Here is a 25,415-nt window from a genome sequence, read left to right as displayed (position 1 = left end):
TCATTCTGGCGAGTGCTTGATTCTGGATGATCAAGAGCACGCCGATAATTCATGGTCTGAGGATCTTGAGGTTGGTAACGATCTTCAAATTCATGTTGAAAATCAGAGATATCTTCTTCATCATTGAGGTAATCACTATTCCTCAATCTTCTTCGATTATGATCCTTCTTCACCATTGTTGAATGCTCTCTTCGGTTTAAATTTTTACGGAAAAAGTTTTGAGATTAAAGTCTTGAATCAGTTACACAAAGCTCTGATACCATGTAAAACTAAAGAGAGATTATGGAGAAGAAGATGAATTCATTAAAATCGAATTAAATTGGTTACAGTCGCAAGCTGTTTATTTATAATAGCTAAAACAGAGAAAGGGTAGAAGGGGAAGTATATTGTTCTTGTTTCTAATCAGTTGCTAACAAACTAACTGATTCTAACAGATACTAACTAAAACTGTTAATTGAAAACTAATCGTTAATTCTACATAGACGTTCAATATATTTTTTTCTTCTTTTCGAATTGGTTTTGAGTGTGATAGAAATTTTGTAATATGTATAATTGTTTATTTTTTAATTCATTGGTTGGTTGATTGATTTGAGTGGGATCCCCCTTTGTGTTTTAATTTTTTTTGATACTTTTAATGAAAAAATCAACTGCTAGATGAACTTTTAAAGCGTCCCGATAGCTTCTTCAAATTGTATAAAATGTGCAGTTAGCCTTTAAAACTTGCATAAAATGTAATTAATTAAAAACTTCATTACAAAAAAAAAAGTTACAAAATAGATTAAAACATATTAAAAATGAAGTTCTTACTTGTTCAACTGTAAAACTTGTCTTCTCTAATATTAGAATCACATACACTCTGAAATTGATCGTTTTACCTCTTTTAAAACGTGTGCACACATCTTCCGCATTTTACTTATTTTTTTATAATAGAGTAATTAATTGATTATATTTTACGCAAGTTGAGGGAGTTGACTGAACATTTTATACAAGTTGATAGAGATATCATGCACTTTAAAGTTCAAGGGTCAATCAACCCTTTTTTTTTTTTTTTTTGTATTAAGCCATACTTCTAAGGTTGCACTAACTCCCTAGAAATCTCGCAACTCCAACTTCTGACGTAACTTAACTGTAGTTTCTCACTTTTTTTTTTACTGCTAGATGCTACAGTATATTTCTAAGTTGCACTAACATATGAGATAAAGTACAATAATATTCTTAATGTTAACTATTTTATTCTTAACATTTTAAATGGTGCAATTTTATTCTAAATAAAGAACAAGTTTACTCCTAATATAAGTTCGATCAGTTTGAGAAATAATCCATCAAATTGTTTTCTCAATTTTATCATGCATACTTCACATGTTCATCATTTTCTCTAACATCTAAAACTATAAGTAAAAATTTGTCATAAAAAAATACCACAGTCCTTAAAGCATCAAAACTCGAAACCACGAGATTTTTTTTAACTTATCATTTTTTATGTAAAATATAAAAACTTATTTCAATTACAATACAACAATTATTCAGATCTCAATGATTAAAAATCATTCATATAAATAAGTGTTACCTTGTATCTAAATTAATAGTAATCATATATAAAAAAAATACAATCTGATAAAATGAAATTGAAAGTTGACAACAATAATGGTTATCAAAATCAGTCCGGTTAAAGAACCGAAAAAGACAGAGAGTCAAGGGTTAGAGATTCAACCAAAATTCAAAAAATCATATGAAAATTATATTTTTATTGACACTTAAACTTATAATACAATACAATTTTAACAAGTTTAATAAAAGTTATACTAATAATAATAATTTTTTAATATTAATTCATGATATTTTGAGATGTTAAATTTATAAGTTCAATACGACAAAGTTAAAAATTTATCAAAATTTGTTATATATAAAATTGAAAAGGAAATATACTTTTTAAACTAAATAGTTACAATTTCAAAAAAACCTAAATAGTTTAAATACTAATTATGATATTTGTTTAAATATAAAACAAAATAAAAAAATTATTACTAAAATAAATATATTAATTAATTAATTTTTTTAATAAAGGTCGTTTTTTTATCTTCCTTACGGATATGGTTTTTCTTTTCTCTTCTCTCCAAACTTTTCTGGACAAATAAACTACGTTGATGTTCCACTGCTTTTCAACTTTGAGTGCACAAGTTTGGAAGCCTTCTGTGTTAATCTTGGCGAGCGAACAGATCTCAGATTGCACCTCCGTGTGCCGAAATCGCTTTCAAGGCAGTGGCAGTGGCAGTGGCAGTTGCCATGACACAGTTCGATTTCTTGATAAGTTTTTCTGTAACCTAATTATTTTTCTTACAACGAGAGACCACAAAATGCATAGACGAGATATATTGGAGAACTTAAAGCTAATCTTGTCGAACTTCCCAATATGAGCCGGGAATGAGACTGCTCCAAAGAAATATCATTTTTTTTAATAGTGAATAAACCATCTAAAGAATTTTTCCAAACGCAATAATCCTCAAGGTCATTATCCCAATATGACGTCATTATCATGCTTAATGGCAGAAATGCTCTAACCAATATGAGCCAGAAGAAGGGGGTAAGGACCAAGTGTCCCCGATGAGGAAATACTCCACCTTATCCGCTAACCTCAGTTGATCACGGGTACTCAAATGAAGTTGAGAGGCTAGAGATGGACTAATCCATTTGTCAGTCCAAAAATTAAGCTTTGAATTTAATCCAATCCACCAAAAACAATTGCTTCTAACCTTCTTATAAATGTTTTTAATGGAAGACCAAATAGAAGAGGAGATGGGAAAGAGTTTACGAAGACCAGAAATTGATAAAAACCGCACTTTTAAAAGATTTACAATTCCAGAGTACTCTGAGCCAATAAACTCCAGGAGAGCTGCAGAGTTGAGGAGAAAAAGATCTCTTAACCCAAGGCCACTTTCCTTTTCAATCCCATAACAATTAATCCAAGAAGACTTGACAAGCTTTTTAAAGGTAATGGCACCAGACCAAATGAAATTATCGATGCTTGTACTCAATTTTTTAAGGAGCGCATTATGCCATTTATAGATAGCAAAACTGTGAATAAAAGAACCGGTCAAAACTGAGTTGACAAGACAAATCCGTCCTGCCATAGATAGGCAAGAACCTGTTGGGGTTTAGTGTCCTATAGACAATTGTTACAGGATATAAACCTAATGTAAATGAATTGTCTTTTATGTCATTTGTTTTAATAAGATATGGTTTCATAACTGTATAAAGGCAACCTCCTTTAAAGAACTAAATAAGTCTAATAAAAGGAAATCTCTAAGTTTATTTAAAGTGATTATAAAATGTTCATATAAGCATGAAGTGAGACGAAACATTATAATAAACTAATAAACTTAAAGCCACCCCAAGTCAAGTGATATGTTTTGAATAGGGATTGACATAACACTGTTGAGACTTGCATGTAACAATGTTTTCTGTCGAGACAGAGAGCTGATCTCACAAGCTTCAGATATACAGATATCTGGACAGTTACATGGATCCAATGAAAGAGGTTCATTAGGATTAGGGACCCGACTTGAGATAACAGGATGGGTAGATTTATCCTTGTCACCTGTTCATCTCATTGGTATTAATAGGTATAAGTAATCCTAAGACTCAAAGGAATGTTAATTAGTGATTCTGGATTATGGAATGTGATGCTTTGATCCTGTTGTAACACGATCCATAACAGGGATGACTCTGGGGTGTGTACGGCAGACGTTGGATATCACATGAAGTAATTGTAGGATAGTTATACATTGGATTGAGCATTTGTCACTCCTGATAAATGGGAGATACGTCCAAGGATCGCTTGTGGAAGACTTAACTCTAAATCCTTGCAAGGTGATAGCTTAAGACTTGAAATGCAGATTTCACTTAACCTATCTAATTGGAGTTAACTCGGCTTGTACAAGTAAAACGAACGTCTCGATATATATGATTTGACATTATCCATAGTCATAAGATTACGTTCAAGGATGTAGTTGATGAAGGATCGAATTATACTGTAACTAATACGGAAAGATCAACGACAGAATCAACCTGTCTTCTTATAGCTCTGGGGGAATGTTTCGGATCTGCCAATCACAGTTCGCGTACTCATTCCGTTATACAAAGATTAAATATAATTCTGAGAAAATTAATTTAATAGTTGTATACGGCAAGAAGCAATAAGAACCTAATGGGTCACACATAAGACTTGGAACCTAAAAGAGAAACTGATGTTAATTAATTGACGGAAGCCCAACTGAGTCCACTAAGGCCCAGTAGCATGAGGGGGGCGATTTATGTATAATATATACATAAAGAAATTAATTTATTTTCTAAACAATTATAATTAGATTATGATTGTGAATTAAATTAATTATAGGATAAATAAGTTAGGAGGTTTAATGAGATTAAATTGCTTCTATTATTATCCTATCAATAAGTTATTATTATCTTTATATTTAAATATAATTATAGATAATAACAATAAGAGCTTTATTTCGAATTAAATTCTTATTCAGTAACCTAATTCTATCTGACTAGGGTTTAGATGGAAGAGGCTATATATACCCCTCCTTATTGTAAATTTCGGCCAGCCTAAGCTATCCCGGAGAGAGTGAATTTCGACCCCCTACTGTAGTGGATCATCGTTCACCGCTTGCTTCCGATCAATTGATTTTCATCTCTTTCCTTTACTCATTGATCTTGTGTTGATTAATTAGAGGCAATCTACTTTGGTTGCTATTATACGGTTGAGTTCTAACTTCGTTTGAATTGTGTTTTTGTTTTGTGCTCGTGAACTCGGAGTAAGAGTTGAGGGCACTTCGATTGCAACAGTAGATAGAACATCAAAAAGGTATTTCCTTCTATCCCTCTTCATATGAAATAACGATTAACGGATCTTGGTTAAAGGAAATAGGTTAAAAATTTTATATTTTCGCTGCCAAACGTTTGCCTATTTTCCTTCAGAACCTTTCTAGCGAGAGAAAATATGAAGGATATTATCAGCCAGGGGAAAAAGATAACGAGCTCGAGCATCCAATAGAAAAGAGGAACGCCGAGATATCGAAAAGGAACATGTCTAACCATTTGTGTCAAGGAACCAATTAATTTTGTCAATCAATTTTTTAAACTTCTAAATTAATTGGTTCCTTGACACAAATTACATATTTACATGAGGATTTACAATGAAATATGATGAAAACCAGTTAAAAGGACTAATTTTTTTTACTAAATGAAATATTAAGTCCCCGGGGCCGGATGGTGTTGGACCTGGCTTCTATCAGCACTACTAGCACTTGATTGGAGAGGACATCTTTGAAGCCTGTACGTCATGGCTGAATTCGGCTAAATTCCCTGATCAGCTAAATGATACCCTTGTCACTCTCATCCCGAAGTGCGAAAATCCAAGGAGGATGACCAAGCTCTGGCCAATTTTGTTGTGTAATGTTGTGTATAAAATCCTGGCTAAGGTCCTTGCTAACTGACTGAAAGGGGTACTCCCTGTGGTAATTTCTGAGACCCAATCTGCTTTTGTCCCTGGAAGGTCCCTAATTGATAGTGTGCAGATTGCCTTTGAAGTAATCCATCACATGAAGAGGAAGAATAGAGGTGCCAAGGGAGAGGTGGCCCTCAAGATTAATATTAGCAAGGCCTATGATAGGGTTAATTGGAGCTTGTTGAAGGAAGTCATGATCAGAATGGGCTTCTGCTCACAATGGGTCAACTGGATTATGCTTTGTGTCAGCTCTGTCTCCTATTCTTTTATTGTCAACTCTGAAATTGTGGGACCAATTAAGCCTAGTAGAGGCCTTCATCAAGGGGACCCTCTATCTCCATACTTGTTCCTATTGTGTGCGGAGGTGTTATCCCAATTGATTTGCAGAGCTAAGGCAGGGCTTGTTAAAATGGTGCAGGATAAGCCCTAGAGCTCCTAGCATTACACATCTGTTTTTTGCTGATGACAGTTTCTTGTTCTTTAAGGCTACATCGGAGGAATGTAACCAGATCAAGGATATACTCCGGGAATATGAAACAATGTTAGGACAAACGGTCAATTTAAGTAAATCTGGAATTTTCTTTAGCTCTAATGTGAAGGAAGATCAACGGATTGGGTTAAAGAACTCACTGCAGGTACATGTTGTGCTGGATACGGGCAGATACCTGGGTTTGCATTCTTTAATTGGTTGGTCCAAATGTGCAATTTTTGGCTTCTTGAAGGAGCGCCTGGCAAAACGCCTTAACAATTGGACATTCAGATTCCTGTCGATAGCAGGCAAGAAGATCCTATTGAAATATGTAGCTCAAGCCCTACCTACATTCTGTATGAGCACCTTTCTATTACCAAGGTCGACGTGTGATGAGCTACAAAGGATGATGAAATCGTTCTGGTGGGGTAAAAAGGAAAATGGCAGTAAACGGATACACTGGGCTGAATGGGGAAGGATGTGCACAGAAAAGAAAAAGGGAGGCTTGGGCTTCCGAGACCTGCGAGAGTTCAACCTTGTTATGTTAGGAAAACAGGGTTGGAAATTGATTGATGAGCCTAACACTTTAGTGAGTAGAATGTTAAAAGCTAAATACTACCCCAGAGGAACTTTTCTTACCTCCAAATTGGGGAACAATCCTAGTTTTATTTGGAGGAGTGTATGGAGCTCGATCAGTGTGCTGAAGGAAGGGTTGAGATGGTGTATTAGACGAGGGGACCGGGTACAGGCTCATGCAGACACATGGATCTGGAACACGAATAGACTACTAATTGGCCATGTACAAAATCGTGGAAATATGGAGGAGACCGTAGCAGATCTATTCATTCCAGGCACTCGGATTTGGAACCAGGGAAAACTAAGAGAAGTATTCAATGCTGATGTAGTGGAAGTTATGAACAGTATGGTGGCCCCCAATGGCGCTAGACCGGACAAGATCGTCTGGCACTACACATCGAATGGCCTATACAAGGTCAAATCGGGTTACAAGCTCCAAGCAGTGAGCCGGGGAAGGGCTTTGGAGGAAGTTACATGGAAGCAAGTTTGGGATTTTAAGATTCCTCCAAAAATCAAGATGTTTGTCTGGAAGCTCATATCGGGCTTCTTACCACTCAGAACCACGCTAGCTGCTAGGAGAGTACCTATAGCAACAAATTGTATTCTTTGCCCAAATGATATTAAGCATGGTTGGCATCTATTTTCTGGTTGTGGCTATGCACATGATTGTTGGGTGAGCTGTAATCTTGACCCACCTGGAGAGGAGTGGGAGAGGATTGAAGATTGGGTGACACACCTATTTGGGAACCATAATGATGATATAGTTGAGAAAAAGGTTGTTGTCCTATGGGCTATATGGCAAGCAAGGAATAACATGTTGTGGAACCAGCTGGTTAAATTGCCTTTGGAAGTGACTAGATCAGCTTTTGATCTTGTTAGAGAGTGGAAGGATGCCCAAGCAAGCAGAGATGGGGGCGGGTTGCTTTCTGAACCGGGTATGGCAGCCGCTGACTCAAAGGAGGTGGTTAGTGAGGCAGCTGAAGGTGCCTCGGGAAGCTTGGGTGGCCCAAGGGAGATATTTGTACCTTGTCAACCCCCGCAAGTCCCAAATGTAAGAATTGACGGAAGTTTGCTACTTAACGCTCTTGTTTTTGAAGGTACCGAAGGGTTACAGGAGGTGGGTACCGTACAAACCCATACACGGCACGTTGAGCACCTATCACAGGAGACAACGGCATCTGCCGGCAGAATTGTTGTTGTTGTTGCGCTGCTGTCAAATGGTTACCGAGTCACAGAAAGGCCTGCTGCAGATTGGGAGCGACAACACAGGAACCCGGTGAACGATAATCCCAGCAGATCACAATGTGGTGGGGAGGAGCCTCTCCATTTGATGCAAAGGAGCAGCACTACTGCCCCTGATCTATCACCGACGAACAACAACGAATGCCGACCCCGAAGCACAGAACCGCCTGATGAAAGTGTCGATCAAATACGGAGGCTATCACTGTTGTACACCAACACGGAGCAGCAGGGGCGACTCAGGTTTACACGGACACTGACCCAACCAGATGCAGCTGTGAATTACAACCTTGCATGAATCGGAAACAGGTCATCAAAAAATGCCCAGAACCAGGCGGCACTTGTGTGGTACCAGTACCATTCCTCAAACTCTACCACGGCAGATTAAATGGAGCCGCCCGGATACTAGATGGACTAAATGCAACGTAAACGCGGCATTATTCAAGGAAAATATGGCGTTTGGCATGGGAGCAGTACTACGAGACAGCGAAGGTTCTTTTATTGCTGGATTTAGCGCTCACACGAACGGATTGATCACATTCAGAATGGCTGAGGCCATAGCACTTCAGAGAAGCATGGAATGGATCCACAATCTTGGCTACCAGAACGTCATCTTTGAATCTGGCGCTAAGGTAGTTACTGATAGCATTCATTCAACAGGTAGGGACATTACGGAATTCGGTAACACAATTGCCGATGTGAGATCCCTACTATGAGATCACACTAGTTTTAGAGTATTTTTTATTCCAAGGTTAGCGAACGAAGTGGCCCATCTTATGACACGAAACGCTCGTTCCTACGCTAATTCTTTCATTCATTATTCTTATCCTCTATTCATTGAAAGCACTCTCGCTCGAGATGCTTTGCAAAGTTATGAATAAAAGTTGAATTCTTGTCAAAAAAAAAAAATAATAATAAAAATAAACCGCTGCATTGATTGATTGATTGATTTATTTGTTGAGTTTCATTATCTCTTAAAGTGAGGATCGAATGTGGATATTACCAAATCTAATGAGTATGTTTTTAATTAGTTTGATTTGATCAACATTATTAATTCACTATTTCTAGAAAAAATCCATGTGTTTGTTATCAAATTGGTTTGTACGAACAGAAATTGAGGTTTTCGTTTCGATAAGGAAATGATTAAGGTTTTTCACTTTACTAAAAATAATGACTTCAAAATTAAAATGAGCAATGACAATTTCAAAATTGAAAAATTCAAAGACTTTAGAATATTTTAAGCAACTTTAGTTCTTCAACTTTTAAATTTTGAGGCCATTTAGGTGTTGTTCGGTGGGGATGGAGAAAATAAATGTTTTACGTAGAGAAATCTCTGAAAATGATGATTTTGGAAAATAAAAGAATTTCTTCCATAGTAAATGTGGTACTAAACAACTTTAATTCTTCAAAATTTTCAGGTCGTTAATGGTCGTTTTTATAGTGTCAAATTAAATGATCATCGTTTTAAGTATGGTTGTAAATGAACAGAGCCGCTCATGAGCGGCTCGGTGATCGGCTCGATAAAAGCTCGGCTCGACTCGGCTCGATTTGTAAACGAGCCGCTCGTGAACACGATTTACTGGCTCGGTTCATAAACAAGCCAAGCTTGAGCAGGCCAAAACTCGGCTCGAAAGCTCGCGAGCAGGCTCAATTAGAACATTTATGAACAAATTTTAGTTTTGTAGAAAACTATATAGTTTTGTGTTAGTTCACAAATATCTAAACTTAATATTATTTCATTTGCTATTAGATGAGTTCGTTCACAAACATAATAAATGAGTAATAGACGAACTATTTGTAAGCATCTTGTTTATTTATTCACAAATTTTGCTTGTGAGCTTGTTTATGTACACATTAAAGAGTTATTTGCGAGTAAACTTCACAAATATAATTAACAATTTACTCACAAACAATTCATGGTTAGATAATTTTCTTAATGAACCAAGTCCAAAAGAGGATTTTGGGCTCGAAACAAGCTCGAAGCTCGGGTCAAACTCGTTGAGCAAGCCAAAGCTCGGCTCGAGCTCGGCTCGTTAATTTTATAGCAAGCTCGGCTCGGGCTCGAGCTCGTTAATCTTATAACGAGCAGAGCTTGAACAGGCCAAAGTTCGGCTCGGCTCGATTACATCCCTAGTTTTAAGTAAAATGAAAGTAGGCCTCCTCATTTGGACAAAAAAAAAACTCAAATACCAATTTGACAAAAAGTGAAAGTACATAATTTTTTTACTTTACCAACGAAATCATCAATTAAAATTGATTTTCTTAAATTTAAAATGATGTAAATGAGAGATATCGAATTCAAGTTATAATATGTAAAAAAAAATTGTAATTGTAAGAGAATCCAAGAATTTTACACCAAATAATTGAATAAATATAAAGACTAATTATAAGTAAATGTCATGTGGTTACAATTTATATATGGATATTTGTAGTATTTTTCTTACAAATGCAATTCTATGGTTGCAAAATTTTGTAATATTTTTTTTACTTTAACGATTTCAAAATGAAAATTTCCAAGAATTAAAGTATATTTACTGTGGAACCATTGAGTTTTCTCTCTATAAGTATTAGTTTTCTCTCTCATAAAAACAATACCTAAATGATATCAAACTTGGAAAATTGAAGAATTAAAGTTGTTTAAAATATTATTTAACTCTTAATTTTTTTTCATTTCGAAGTCGTTATCAACCAAACTCTGACAAAGTGAATCCAAATACAAAATTTTACAAACCAATTGATTGTGTTTGTAAAAAAAATACCACAAAATATCAATCTGTAAATCAGCGAAACCACATACAGTAAAACCTCTATATAGGAATACACTTGGGACCGAACTATTTGTATAATAATTGTGAGGTTATTACTAAATAGAGTTTGTTAATAGAGATTATTACAAAGTTGGAACCGAGTTTTTTTATAACAAAATAAATGTTATTTCTAGATCGAGTAAATTCCTATATAAAGGTTTTACTATAGTGTATATATCTAATTAACCCTATATATAATAATACAAAATTGTGAAATTAGAACCAAAGAAAAATAGAAGGAAATTAAGTTATGTGTTGGTGACATGAGCGGGCGGCTAAAAGCACGTTTGTTTTCAATAAGTAAACAAATAAAGATTAAAAAGACGTAATTTACTTCTTACCAAAAAAAAAAAAAAAAAGACGTAATTTACTACAAGTGAGAATATTAAAATAAGGACTTCCTTCCTCACCACGTCTATGATTCACATATAAAAGAAAAAAGGATGCTTGCCTTGTATTTCTTTTTCTATTATATATATATATATATATATGATATAGTATTAGATTTTCTCGAGTCCTCACAATCATATTTTTTTTATTTAATTCAAAGACATAACAATATGAACCTGTATTGTACATAGTTGAAGTCTATTAAGAATTTACGTTGAGAGGTGTGTTAAATATTAATATAAACTAGTTTTTGACCCGTGCGATGTACGGATTCATCTTAACATATAAATATTAACAAAAATATAATCTAATAATTACAATTAATGATATAAAGGTGCTATATAAATTAAATATTATTATTTTATTTTCACATTTACCTTAAATAATCCTTTTTATAGATAAATATAATAATATAATTAAAATTAATATATTATATATCATATTATGTTTTTTATCAGTAAAAAAGGAGGAAGTGACACCTAAGCTCCATCGTTACTATTTTATATTATATATAGATATGCAGAGAATTAGAGAGATTTTAGGGATTAATTTAAATTATGTAGAACTTTTAGATATAGATATGCAGAGAATTAGAGAGATTTTAGGGATTCATTTAAATTCTATAGAACTCTTAGATATAGTACGAATAAAATAATCTTTTTATAAATAAATATATTATATTTGATAACATCGAGATATTTCCTACGGGGTCAAAGAGGATATTTACCAAAACGACCGCGTATTCAGATTATCCGGGGAGCAATGGCGTATCAAGCAAGCCATACGAATGGCGGATCACCTAGATTCCACCACACGCCATCCGTAGTCAAACCTACGGGAGACCCGCCATCGCGCCTCGATCCCAATAAAGGCAACTAATAACCCATTAATGAGCTAACGGTCATACTTGAATGGGATCAGTAACCGTCATTAATGAGGCATTAATGGAGACTCTCTAGTTTCTAGGAGTTACAACTACATGACTATAAATAACTTGCATCCCAAGCTATTGAGGTACACACATTCTCGCCCTAAATCCTACTTTGTCAATACAGTTTATTCACTATACCTATACTGACTTTGGCATCGAAGCTTCCACCCGTCGAACCCAACAACGCCCCCCGCGGGGAAGGAATTCGGTCGAAAGTTCATCACCAGTTATCAATTGGTGCGGTGAAGGTGGAATCCTAATAAAAAAAGGACTTAGTTCACAATTCAAACATGGCAAGTGGGGGGTCTAACCCCTCAACAGGAACTACAATACCGCCTATACCACCATCAATTAATCCCACCACAAACGTTGGTCGCGTTGATCCTAATGCAACAACCGTCCATGAAGAAAGGGACATGTCGCCAGAATCCTTTTGGGATATTTGCGCAGGTACCATAGGGAGAGAACATGGACCCATTATGGAAGGTCGATTAAGAGCTTATCTAGTGAACCAAGATGTAGGTGGACCCACGATAGGAACTGTTCCCTCGTTGAATCGTCGTCAACTTTGATCAGTAAAAAAGGAGGAAGTGACAGCTCAGCTCCATCGTTACTGTTTTATATTATATATAGATTATATTTTTTATTATATTTTTTATCAGTAAAAAGGAGGAAGTGACACCTCAGCTCCATCGTTACTGTTTTATATTATATATAGATAGATATGTAGAGAATTAGAGAGATTTTAGGGATTAATTTAAATTATGTAGAACTTTTAGATATAGATATGCAGAGAATTAGAGAGATTTTAGGGATTAATTTAAATTCTGTAGAAGTCTTAGATATAGTACGGATAAAATAATCTTTTTTATAAATAAATATAATAATATAACTAAAGTTAATATATTATATTTTTTATCAGTAAAAAAGGAGGAAGTGACACCTCAGCTCCAACGTTACTGTTTTATATTATATATAGATATAGATATGTAGAGAATTAGAGAGATTTTAGGGATTAATTTAAATTATGTAGAACTTTTAGATATAGATATAGATATACAGAGAATTAGAGAGATTTTAGGGATTAATTTAAATTCTGTAAAACTCTTAGATATAGTACGGATAAAATAATCTTTTTATAAATAAATATAATAATATAACTAAAGTTAATATATTATATTTTTTATTATATTTTTTATCAGTAAAAAATGAGAAAGTGACACCTCAGCTCCATCGTTACTGTTTTATATTATATATAGATTGGGTGTTAACTATCAACATAACCTTTTAGTTCTATATATATGAAGGGTAAAAAAATCATTCTTGGATATTCGAGTGACTTCGTGAAAGATCTTCCGAACTCTTTACATGACAGAAACAAAGATCGGTCTAGGTCCCAAGAGGGACTTTTCCACACTGATTGCAATATCAAAGAAGTATCACAAGAGAAAGGTAAATTATGTATATAACTTATAAGTTAATGTATCTTTTTGAGGGAGTGAGACACATTATATAAGAGAGGAGATTTCTAATCTAAATATTAAAAAAGTTGAGTGTTGTCTATTTGAAAAAATAATCCTAAATGATGTGGGACTTTGTAAAACTAGGAGAATAATGTGTCTGCTCAAACGATTCATAATTATTCTAGGATTGAGATGTCATGTTTAGGAAGAACTGAGCCTGGGCGGATTTAGATATCCAATGAATTTGAGGAGAATCTAGTTAGTTGTTGCCTAAGATGAATCTCTGTGTTGAATTCTGTATCTAAAAAAGTTCAATTCCGTTATTAGAACCCCTTTACAAGTCTAATAGTCTTTTAAAGTTAATGAAGTTTCGTGTATTTCAAAAGACACACCTATTATCGAAATTTTCTACATCTTCTTAAGTCGTGCTACGTGTGACGCCTAGTTTGCATGGATTGTGTGTAACATCATACTAAGTAAATAGCTGGAAGAAGTTGGATGCATGGACCAATGAGGTGCCTTATATGAAAAGCATAACTGCTAGGACACGAATCCCAATCATAAGGTTGAATTTCAAATATACGCTCATAATCGTTAAGAAGCATTGTGATTTATGATAAATGGAAACATGCACAAAAATGTATGGAATATGAGCCAACCAGACATTTACACATGGAGAACTACTCATTGATAGGTACCTTTCATTTGCATCTATAAATAATCATTCCTGAAGATGTACAATGGGAATAATCAACTCTATCTTCACTCTGCTTTTTAAGACTTTCTTACTTTATAATAACTTCACTGACTTAAGCATCGGAGAAGGGATGTCGTACCAACAACCCCCTTTCTGACAGTTCCGCCACAGTCCTCGCCCACTAAAGGCACAAAAATGGAGGGTAAATTGTTGAGAATTGTCATCGAATGAGGCACCTCAATTTAATATTTGTAACTGTTTTTTCCTACCACCCACACCAGAATAAATGGAGTTTTCGTGCAAAATCATCTAGATACAACCCTCATTGTGTATCTTGATCAATTGTATCGTTTGTTTCTGACACAAGAAAATAAATTTCCCACATACCTTTTTTGTGTCAAAATAATAATAATTCTTGTTCCCATTCCTCAAAGATTACTATACTATTTTTAGTTTTTTCTTTTTCTTTTTTTCTAAGTTTAGCATAACTTACTTTTCAATTTGTCCTGAACTACTAGACGATGGGGGCACATTTGCCCGACCCGAGACTCCAGCTCATCCTATCAAACCTACTTTGTAAATTGAAGGACATCGACGTGTAATCATGACTCTCTATCGAATACTGTCCCTTTAAACACGAACTAGTATTTTTGCCATTCATCGACTGACACATTTCATGTAGTTATTTCATAAAGGTACATTTGACTCTTTTATCTCTTTAATTGAATTTTCGACTTGGAACTTTTATCTTTTTATACTACAAACTCACTATTCATATTTTTCACTAATGATTTGGAGATTTCTCTTCTCACAAGTTTCTTTTATCATCCCACTATGTACTTTCCTCCAATGTTACAAGACTAGCATCTTGCGATTTCAGGACTCCTTCTTATTGGTCCACATTTCAATAACAGTTATACTCTAATTGAGGCATGCTTATTGATCCATTTGTCCTGCTTGTTTATTCTTCTGTTATCATTGCTCACTAAAATTTTATGTTTCGTCGAAGACGGATTAATTGTTGGGCATGCGATATCTTTGTTGGAATTGAGCATATTTGAAGGCAAAAATTCAAAAATTCGGTGAAAGAATTGGTTGCTTCCTCACAACTTTGCATCAAGGGATGTAAATGCAATCTGATGAATAGATTGGACAAATCTTAAAGGCATCTTCTATCAAGATGGGGGGTGGGAGGGACACCTAGCTAGGGAACTGTTGGGTATACATCCTAAGTCCCACATCGAAAAGATACAAGGGAGTTACATAGTTTATAAAGAAGTTCACCAACTACATTAGTATGAGGCCTTTTGGGAAGGAGCCCAAAAACAAATCCGTGCGGACTTGGCCCAAAGCGGACAATACCATACTAATGGTGGAGCTGTTGGTGAACTCGTGGGCCCTACAAATGGTATCAGAGTTAATGATTCGACTGGGAGAATGTGCATACAATGCTCAGAGTCATGGTGCATGAGATCTAAGGAGATGTGGGAGGCTCTAAGGAAATCGGTGCTTGGTGCCTTGTGTCGAACGTCTTCCTGATATTGTGGTGGTCAGGCGGCGTGTTTCACGGGTTGGCGACGGTACAAGATGATTAGACAGATTATCTTTGAAGGGGAGGCTTGTGGTCTTGTGGTCCTTGGTCTGAGGATTATTGGGTATACATCCCAAGTCCCACATCGGAAAGATACAAGAGAATTACATAGTTTATAAAGAAATTCACCAACTACATTAGTATGAGGCCTTTTGGGAAGGAGCCCAAAAACAAATCCGTGCGGGCTCGGCCCAAAGCGGATAATATCATACTAATGGTGGAGTTGTTGGTCAACTCGTGGGCTCTACAAATGGTATCAGAGCTTTGTCCATATATTATTAATTAAAAAAATTAAAAATTAAAAAATTAAAATAATGATAAAAAAAATAAGCCAACAACATCACATGGCATTAGATATGGTATTAAACGCAAAATGGTCAGACAAATAATTCTCATTTAGAAGTTTGTGTAGAATTCCATGTTTCATACGTATTGATTAATGTAAAATTTCAAAAATGTATTCACATGTAGTCATTGTGTTTACATGTGTGTTTACATGCAAAATCAGCCAGCACCGCCAAGCCGGTTCTAGATCAGTAAAAGGAATTGACTCGAAAGGATGCAGATGCACTAGCAAAAATTTACAATGCTGTTGCAGACTCAATTTTTCCAAGAATCATGAATGCCACCACAGCTAAACAAGCTTGGAAAATATTGAGAGATGAATTTCAAAGGACTGCCAAAGTTCGCAACATCAAGCTCCAAACTCTTCGGAGAGAATTCGAGAACCTTAAAATAAAAGATGGCGAAGGTATCAAAATCTACTCGTCAAGAGTTAATGAAGTTATGAACCAGCTACGAGCTTATGGAGAAGATATTAGTGATCAGAGAGTTACTCAAAAACTCTTGAGTACACTGACTGGAAAATTTGATTCAGTCGTCAGTGTTATCGAATCCAATGATCTTTCCCAGACATCAGTCACCGAAGTACTAGGCACTCTACAAGCTCATGAAGAAAGAATTTACAAACGAGCATAAATTCATTCCGAGGGAGCTTTGCAGTCCAGACACAAAAGTAAATCCTCTTCTTTCAAATCAAAAAATAAATCTGAAGGAAAAGGAGGCCAAAATTCGGGAAACAATTCGAGATCCAAAGATGGAGACAAGAAAGGGAAATTTCCTCCTTGTGGCATATGTCAAATTATAAACCACTTGCAGAAAAATTGCTGGAAGAAAGGAAAACTCAAATGCAATTATTGTCATAAATTCAGTCACACTGAAATTGATTGCAGAAACAAGCCACAACAGCAAGCTAAAGCCAGTCAGGAGACTCAAGATGAAGAAGATCACTTGTTCGTTGCTTGTCAAGTTGCTACAGAAAATAAAGATATGTGGTTAATAGATAGTGGATGCACTAACCATATGTCTAAAGACCCTAACATCTTCACCAAACTAGATGAATCTGTTCAAGTTCCAATTACGATGGGAAATGGAGCTATCGTAAAATCGAAAGGCAAAGGAACGATCGCCATCAACACGAAGAAAGGAACAAGACTAATAAATGATGTCTTGTATGTTCTTAGGTTGAGCCAAAATTTGCTAAGTGTGCCACAGATGATGCTTAATAGTTATTCTTTGCACTTTGAAGGTAACACATGTGCAATTTATGATTCTCAACAAAGAGAGGTTGTATGTGTGAAGATGGAGAACAAAGCATTTCCTATTAAATGGGAAAGTATAGCTATGGCAGCAATGAAAGCTCAAACTGAAGCTGACAGTTGACTTTGGCATAAGAGGTTCGGACACAGTAATTTTCAAGTTTTGAAGTTACTTTCTTAACAGAACATGGTGAAAGATCTACCCACAATCTCTGACTGTACTGGATTTTGTCATGGCTATCAATTAGGAAAAATGAGTCGTCAATCATTTCCTACAGGCAAGGCTTGGAGAGCAAAGGAAAAGCTTCAATTGGTATACACAGACATCTGCGGGCCAATGAGGACTCTCTCACTTGACAATAGTAAATATTTCATCTTATTCATAGATGATTATTCAAGAATGACTTGGGTTTATTTCATGAAAGACATATCTGGGGTTCTGAAGATCTTCCAGAAATTCAAAAATTTGACAGAAAATCAAAGTGGCTACAAAATGAAGACAATCAGAAGTGATCGTGGCACGGAGTACACATCCACACAGTTCAACAAGTTCTATGACGAAGAAGGTGTTCATCATCAACTCACCACTCGATATACTCCTCAACAAAATGGCGTTTCAGAACGGAAGAATAGAACAGTGATGGAGATGGCCAGATCAATGTTGAAAGACAAAAATATTCCTAACCAGTTTTGGGCAGAAGCAGTCTATACATCTGTTTATCTTCAGAATCACAGCATCACAAAAGCGGTTCAAAACATGACTCCACTTGAAGCATGGACTGGGCACAAACCTTCTGTCGAACATTTGAAGGTGTTTGGTTGTATCTGCTACATGCACGTTCCAGTTGAGAAAAGACACAAGCTAGAAGCAAAAGCTGAAAAAGGAATCTTTTTTTGTTACAGTTCTCAATCCAAAGGCTACATAATATACAACTTAGAGACATCAAAAATTGTCATTAGCAGAGGCGTCAATTTTGATGAAGAAGCTTTTTGGAATTGGGAGCAGAACAAAGAAGAAACGAGATTGTTGGACATTCCATCATTTCAGCAAAATGCTCAGCCAGAACAGGGTAAACCATATGAGGAGCACCAACAGGACTCAAGTTCAGACTCAAGTGATGATGATGATTATCCAAACAATTCAGAATCTCCACCAAGAAGGACAAGACTCTTAACTGATCTCTACGACAACACCGAGGTTGTAGAATCTTGTAATTATGTTTCACTTGAACGAAAATGTTTTGTAGAAGCTTGGAAGCTAGTTGAAAAACCACCGCATAAAGATGTTATTGGCGTTAAGTGGATTTTCAAAACCAAATTCAACCCCGATGGCTCAATCCAAAAGCACAAGGCGAGATTGGTTGCAAAAGGATACTCACAACAATTTGGAGTCGACTACAATGAAACATTTGCTCCTGTCTCAAGGCAAGATACAGTTCGTACAATTCTTGCACTAACAGCATAAAAGGCGTGGAAAGTTTATCAGCTAGATGTGAAGTCAGCTTTTCTGAATGGGTTTCTCAAAGAAGAAATCTATGTCGAGCAACCACCGGGTTTTATTGTTGAGAACAAAGAAAACAAGGTACTAAGGCTAAAAAAGGCCTTGTACGGTCTCAAACAAGCACCGAGAGCATGGTACATCAGAATCGACGTCTACTTCAGTGAACAAGGCTTCAAGAAAAGTCCAAGTGAGTATACTCTTTACATAAAGGCTGATGAAAATTCAAATATCATCATTGTTTCACTTTACGTTGATGATTTAATTGTGACGGGTAACCTTAATCTCCGAATTAAAAAATGAGATGAAGAAAAAATTTAAGATGACGGATTTGGGCTTGATGAATTATTTCCTTGGCATGGAAATTATTCAAAGCGTTGAAGGAAATTTTCTCTGTCAAAAGAAGTATATAAGCAATCTTCTCAAAAAATTAAAGATGGAGAATTCCAAGGCAGTAACTACACCTCTTGTAACCCTCTCACTTGTATCACATGATATCTCACACAATATCAGTTATAGACATGCTTTCAATTCTCAATCATATAAACTTCAATCTTATATAAACTTTACATATTATACATAAGAGAAAGCATTTACAATTTACAATACGCGTTTAAGTCATTATCCTACATAGAGGATTTACAAAACAAAAGTACATCACAAGACTCCAAAATGTCTAGATGAGAATGGACTGACACTACCGGTGCGACCTTAAGCAAGAAGAACTCCACCTAACCTGTAAAATCTGTTGGCAAGTGGTGAGCTGCCTACTCAATAAACATATTACGCATATATGTATACAAAAGTAATGTAAAGAACACAGATCAAAATATATCATCAGTACCAAGTTAGAATTTATTCACATTATAGTAATACTTATTTTAGTAAGTAAGGCCTTGTTGTACTTAGACAATATATATAAAATGGTCACTGGGCCCAATCTGTATTCCGGCTCACTAAATTCGGAATACAATCATCTGTGCTATGGAGGAGTTAAACTCAACTCACGTACTCATATATCTCAACACATATGCTTCGGGCTCACAATATTCGGATAGCACTCTCAATTTGGACCATTTCACATATCCATCTAAGCAAGCTCATATTCATATCTTATCCAACCATTATTCAGTTCCAGTATGTGCACAAGGCTCAACATGTCGTATTTACTCATAACACTGCAACATACTCAATCATATCACTTTCTTATCAATCACAAACACTCAAACATTATTCACATCATTCACATCATATTCAACCACATCTCACACTCAACAAGTCACAAGGCACAATACATTCATACACATATATAAGCAATATGCTTACCGCCGCACTCAGTTCGATCTAATCTACACGATCGGGTGTGCGTTCAATTGCACCTTGTCCTTCTAATGTCACATAACATTTATACAATTAGTCTTAACATAAACTTAATGAAAATGTAAACTAATGCATGCTATATGATTTACAAGACACTAACTCCACAAAGTTCATGCAATCTAATCCTTTTGTCTTAGATCATCATGTGACCTACTTGCACACATTCTGTAACTTTCTCTATATGAATCCAAATGTCCTGTTTCTTGAACCTAATGAAACTAGACATATATGGGTATAACATATCCAAAATTCACATTAATATCACTTCTACACAATATATGGCATGCAAAATGATTCTGTCCTGTTTCCAGCCAAGAAACAGACTACCCAGATTTGCATCTACCATAATTCACTCAACCTAGCTCACACTAAACACAATGGATTGCCAAATCCTTTTACATACATATACTTCAAGTAGTTAGTAACACTTTTTTATAAAGAAACTTTCTCAAATTCGTACTCTAAGGTCCTCAAAATGCTACATCAACATGGCTGCCTCACATGACATTCAATTTCGAGGCAGTCATGTTACATCTAGGTTTTATTTATCTATATATGGAATTAAAGTCCCATATTTTACAGAGGGTTTCATAAGATATATAGGAACATAGTTTATTCTTTATGTATCTTCAAATTCGAACAATATCAATATGAAAAACATGCTCCAAGATAACTGAAAGCAGTACCCTATATTTCTGTTTAGGGCACTTGATACATATATTTCATTTGGACAGCCTATAACCACTTTAAACAATACCAAAACTCAACAAACTCAATCACAACTCATCCACAACAAATCCTATGATCATACCTAGGTATTTCAGAATCTCCAACTCATAGAAAACAAGCTAAAACAACATACTAACCTTCAACTTGTGTCTATCACCTAGTATGCTTCCTAACTTGACTTGTTTGGCTTGAAAATGGAAGAAATTGGAAGAGTTTTCTTTGGAGGGTGTTAGGACATGAAAAAGGAAGGTTTGCAAAAGCTTTGGTCGAAATTGTGGCTGAATATCATAAGGATTAAGTTGTGCACATCCTTTGTAAAATGAAGAGGTGTATTTTGTCTTAATATTGGGGTGACACCTCGTGCTTGCTCACAAACCTCAAATTCAGCCCTCCTAAAGTGTAAGTTAATCAATTTAGGACATATGAATTCATTCATTCATTCATTTAAGTCCTAACTCAATTAACCAATCGTTACATCTTAACGACATATTGATGAATCTAAAATGTATGTATTCAATTATGAAAACATATATGAATGTGGGAAGACTCATATGTTAGGGTTTTAGGGATGTTACACCTCTAGTCAATAATGAAAAATTGACTAAGGAAGATGGTTCACCACCAGCAGATCAAAGGCAATATAGAAGTCTGATCGGTAGCTTGTTGTATCTTACATCTACCAGACCAGATATCATGTTCGCTATAAGCCTATTATCATGTTTTATGCAGAGTCCAAGTCAAATTCATTTGACAGCAGCAAAACGAGTGCTAAGATACATCAAAGGCACTGTGGATTTTGGAATCTGGTACAAACCAATGAAATTTTATCAATTAATTGGTTTTTCAGACAGTGATTGGGCAGGTTCAGAAGATGACATGAAAAGTACGTCCGGCTACAATTTCAGTTTCGGTAGCGGAGTATTTTCATGGATCTCACAGAAGCAAGAAACATTCACGCAATCAACTGTAGAAGCTGAATATATTGAAGCATGTTCAGCGGTCAATCAAGCGATATGGCTAAGAAGAATTTTAGCGGATATAGGCGAAATACAGCACCAACCGACTAAGATTTTTTTGTGATAGCAAGTCTGCAATTGCCATTAGTAAAAATCCAGTTCAGCACCAAAAAACGAAACACATCAAGATGAAGTTTCATTTTATCCGAGAAGCTGAAAACGAAGGCGAAATTAATTTGATTCACTGCAGTAGTGAAAATCAAGTTGCAGACATTTTTACGAAGGCACTCCCGAAAATTAAGTTTGAGTTCCTACGAGCTAAACTTGGAATCTATGAACAAAACATCAAGGAGGAGTGATAAAAAATGATATTTGTCCATATATTATTAATTAAAAAAATTAAAAATTAAAATAATGATAAAAAAATAAGCCGACAACATCACATGGCATTAGATATGGTATTAAATGCAAAATGTTCAGACAAATAATTCTCATTTAGAAGTTTGCGTAGAATTCCATGTTTCATACGTATTGATTAATGTAAAATTTCAAAAATGTATTCATATATAGTCATTGTGTTTACATGCTTCCAAAACTCTATAAATAGAGTTTAGCCTCATTTTGTAAAAGATTCAAGTAAATGAAATATAATTAGCTTCAATTCTCTTGCCTTTCTTTCAATTTTTATACTAATTTTTATTTATGTTTTACGATTAAATTGATTGTTTCCGTTAAATTAGTTGCAATACCTCCAACAGGAACAGAGCCCGGTAGAGGGTTAGTGGATGAACGAAGAATAGTGTCGGCCGGAGGATGAGCACGAATGGAAAAATGACAGTGATGTTCTGAGAGAGAAGTTTTAGGTGGATTTGTGCAAGCATGTTTTAGAAGGTGGGAGGCAGGTCATATTAATTGTTAAGTTCTTTTTTCCATGTTTTTTTTGTATGGCATACCACATCATATTTCTTACGTGGAATCCTAATCATATAATAAAATTTGGGTGTTGTTATACTTAGCCACAAATTCCCACCCCTAGCCCCGTGAAAGGACGAAAAAGCCCTTTCATTGGTTTTGGGTGGAAAAAGCCTATTTTTTTGCCTTCCCGATACACGGAAGTGTGGCTATCACGCCTCACCGTGTGGTCGGGCGTGATGGCCACACGCCACACCGTGTGCTCGGGCGTGATAGCTACACGCCCGACCACAAGGTGAGGCGTGTGGCTATCACGCTCGACCCCACGGTGAGACGTGATAGCCACACGTCCGACCTCATGGTGGGCGTAATAGCCACACGCCCGCATGTCGGGAGGGCAAAAAAAATTAGTCAGCTATTCAATTAAACCCGTAAATACCTATTACGTGTTCAAACTACACAATTTTAATTAAAACATGTATATAACATACAATTTTAATTAAAACCCGTAACAATAATATAAGTTCATGAATAAATATTAACTAAAATTAACAAAATAAATTAGCAAAATAAAAATTTAGTTAAACAAAATAAAATTTACAACAACTAAACTTAACTAAAATTAACAAATTAAAATTTAGTTAAACTAAATTAAACAAATTAAAAAAAACAAAAATTTAATTAAATTCAACTAAATTAAAAAAAATTGCCCATACGCCACACGGGCGTATGGGCATCACGCCGTCACCATTGTGAGGGCGTATGAACATCGCGCCGCACCACAGGTGACGGCGTATGAATATCACGCCGTCACCTGTGGTGAGACGTGAGGCTATCACGCCTTCACTTGTGGTGCGGCGTGATGTTCATACGCCGTACCAGAGGTGACGGCGTGATCTCCACACTCCCCATGTCCCGATTCCGATTTTGAATAACAGCAAAATCCGATGCAAAAAACGTCTAAAAAACATCAAAATCAAACGGAAATACGTATCATAGGTCCATTTCCTTTACCGATCCATGTTTTTGTTGATAAATTAGTCCGGATTAGATTAAAGAGAGTTTAGGTTGTTTGAGAGGATTTGAGAATTCTAAAAATTGTCTAAAGGGTATTTCGATCTTTTCACGGGACTATGGGTGGAAATTTGAGGCTGGGTATAGTAATTCACTAAAATTTCTCAATTAAGTGTTGGTTGCTCAAGGCACTCGAATGAATTCAAATGTGTAGAAGGAGAAACTCGTTGTTTTACCTAAACAAAAAAAATAGGCAAAAGTATTAAAAATACACGTGGTTTTTTCCTATTTGCAACATAGGTTTGTAGTTTAAAATTTTACAAATAGAAGTTTGTGGTATATTTTATTAACAACACAAAATATTTTAAATTACAATATTAAATTCTGATGGCAACTAGCATATTTTATTCTTTAAAAATTACATTTACATATCGATAAAACAATGCCCCTCAAAACACACCCCCTTCCAAATCGGAATAATAAATCATATATTGGATATTTTACGTTTTTTTTACTGATTTGATAGTTTACGGACTAAATTAACGTTTAAATTTATTTTACACAACTGCAATTCAATTTACAATTTGTATTTTGTAGATATGTAAATATATTTTTTAAATAAAAATGCGCTTAATATTTTGTTTTTCTTATACATACCTCCTCCGTCGGTATACAAACTTTTAAAACAAAGAGCTATATTTACAAATATAGTAAATCACCAACATTTTTTTAATTTGCCCTAAAATATAAATGGACCTCTATTGTATTAAAAAAATTAACCTTTTAAATAACCTAAAAGATTGAGTAAAATGAATATTCTTTTTTATAATACTTATCCAAACATGATGAAATATTGAAAGCTATGTAAATCATAAATATATATACATATGGTCAAACGTGGAAAATTCAAGGAAAGTCGTCATTTCTTTTCTTGCACTCAAAATAACAAATCAACCAGTTTTCCCCAAACTTACATTCTCACCCTATAAATACACATATTAATTTCACTTTAAACAACCCAACCCAAAACCATTTCAAACTTATATTTTCACCCTAAACATTTTAGATCAAAATAAGAAAAATGGTTCCATTCCGTGGTATACTTAGTTGCTTTGTTCCTTCATTTTCTTCAAAGGTTTTAAACAATTCAGAAGCCTCATCCGGCACCACTAGCATCAAACTCGGTAATTCAGTTCAAACTAAATTTGAATCATCAACCAGCGGTCCAATTCTTGTTCCCTACTTCCCTATCAACGTCTATATGTCAAGGTTATAGTCATATATATTAAGCCTTTATTTGGAATCGGGGATGTTTATGGAAGTAAGAGTTAGAAGAGATAATGGAAGAGAATTAGAAGCGATGAAAATTAAAGTTAAAAGTTAATTTTATTTGAGAGTTTATTGAATGTAAATGAAAGTCAAATGATTTTCTTTTATTAAGTAACTCTTGATTTTGAAGTTAAAGTTTAGAGTAAAATGTTAACTTCATTTGCTCTTTAAAAAAAACTCTTAAAAAAGTATAATTGAGGGGAAATTAAACCGTTTATCTTTTATTTGGATACATTAAACTTCTGAGCATTTTTGTCTCATTAAGCTTTTACATACCAAATTAGTAAGTTGTGAATATCTAATTATGTTAAAAAGACGTTATTAATT

The sequence above is a fragment of the Euphorbia lathyris genome, chromosome 5 (assembly GCF_963576675.1).
Source record: "Euphorbia lathyris chromosome 5, ddEupLath1.1, whole genome shotgun sequence".
NCBI classification, from domain to species: domain Eukaryota; kingdom Viridiplantae; phylum Streptophyta; class Magnoliopsida; order Malpighiales; family Euphorbiaceae; genus Euphorbia; species Euphorbia lathyris.
This window is presented reverse-complemented; position numbering follows the sequence as displayed.